The following is a 2,044-nucleotide window of genomic DNA, read 5'->3' on the forward strand; positions in this document are numbered from 1 at the left end:
GTTACCGACATCTGGTGAAAATTTCATGTCATTAGCACCTCTAGTAATATATTTACTGAGAAAAATGGTGACGTGTTCAATACTTATTTTACCCGCTGTATCAACACGGCTGTAGTTTTCACTAAACTGAACTCTTCAACCTAGAGTTTTCTGTTTTATCAACTAAGCCGTAATTACTTTCGCAACTCCTCAAATTTTACATTTTCACATATCTGCAGAGTCAGGCAAAACTGAACAGTGAGATATGTCTTACACTATAACGTTTTAGACAACTTATATCAACTTATGAAACTTTTTAAGACATCTACGTTGAAGATGGAATTAAAAAAATCAACTGGAAGCTTCTTTTCGGTGTGTAGGTACTGTAATGCTAAAAATTTGATCGAATATAGAACTTCTATTAGTAATTTAGAACATTAAAATGTCCATAAGTTGGCATAAATTGTCTAAAACGTTATAGTGGGACAGGGCCTTTAGTTTAAGAGTTGCATCAAATTGAATTTTCTGAACATGATTTCTCAAAATAATTCAAGTTGTTTAAAAAACTGTTCGCATTCAAAATTTCTTCTTCCACTTCACTTAAAGTGTACTTAAGTAAGAACTGGAGGATAAATATCGCTACATGGCTGATATTTGAAGAAATACTTTTCACACATTTTGTGAAACAAGGAAAAGAGGCAACACTTATGCTTAGTCATTGCACTTGTTACCATCAGTTAACATGTTTCCTTGTTTTATGAACCATTGTTAAATGTGAATAAAGCTGCATCAAAACTCGCTCAGTTTCCAATGGTAATACTGTCATGGATGTTTTTAAAATGCAGTCGACTGCATCTCCTCTGAGCAAAGCAGCCAAAGATAAAACTTTAGGCAGTAGCCACAGATCTTTAATGTTAGCAGCAACTACAGTGTTAAAATGTTTCTTATTAAATTCTGAAAAACACAAATTGGGTGATTAGGTTATGAACTGTGAAAGGTCCACCCAAATGTTGCTTCATATACATTTTTTTTTCTTTGTGGAGGTTTATTTCTGTCAAGTCTTTTCCAATGTCACCTGCTGCTTCTTACAGCCTGSTTTGTTGGTCGTCTTAGTATCAGGGATTATTGACAAAACTAGAAAATTGAATTTAGTCAAATGAATAACTTGATGAACTTCTTAAAATTGTATAAACTTAACTTGTTGAATTCTGCTGTGTTGACATTTTTGTTGACTGTTAGTAAATTATTTATTTTGCTTTAAAACTACTAGTTTTTTTAAACAAAGTACGTAGAATGTTTTTCCCCATTTTTTTTCTAATTTGCTTACATTCAAATAAAAAATGTGTTTGAGAGAATAAGCTGAAATGTATTCCTAGTATTCACTCAAATATTTTTAGCTGTTATGGCATCTATTACGTTGCTCTATACCACCATCTGCTGCACATTTTTTATTTAAAACCATGTGCAGCAGATCCCTTCCAAAGTCCAAATATCAGAGCCAAAAGGTTTAATGTATGTAACAATATTCTTTATTTAGAAAAAATATACACAATACATCCATATTTATGAATTTAAATATACATACTGTGGAGTAATGAAGGGCAGCTGACTTAGAACCAGAAAATCAAAGGTTCAACTCCCGGCCATGCTCACATGTTGTGGTGTCTTTGAGCAAGTCTTCCATATCCCCCAACAGCTCTTGAGTGTTTCTCATAAGTGATGGGTCAAATGTGTAGCACAAGTTATATCATCGTATGGGACATGCATTGATGACAAAAAGAGTACTTTTTTTTTAATATTTATAAAACGAATCTGAAGCAAAAAGCAGATTTTTATTTGAAAAGTATAGGTGAAAAGATGAAGTGATGGAAATACTCATATCTATGAAAGAGGTTTAGGGCCACTGAGGGAAAAAAGAACCTGACTTTAATCTTAGAATTTTGACTTTAATCTCAGAGATCAAAGGCAGAATTCATTCATTCATTCATTCATTCATTCATTCATTCATTCATTCATTCATTCATTCATTCATTCATTCATTCATTCATTCATTCATTCATTCATT

The sequence above is a fragment of the Austrofundulus limnaeus genome, unplaced genomic scaffold (genome assembly GCF_001266775.1).
Source record: "Austrofundulus limnaeus strain Quisiro unplaced genomic scaffold, Austrofundulus_limnaeus-1.0 Scaffold488, whole genome shotgun sequence".
Lineage (NCBI taxonomy): Eukaryota > Metazoa > Chordata > Actinopteri > Cyprinodontiformes > Rivulidae > Austrofundulus > Austrofundulus limnaeus.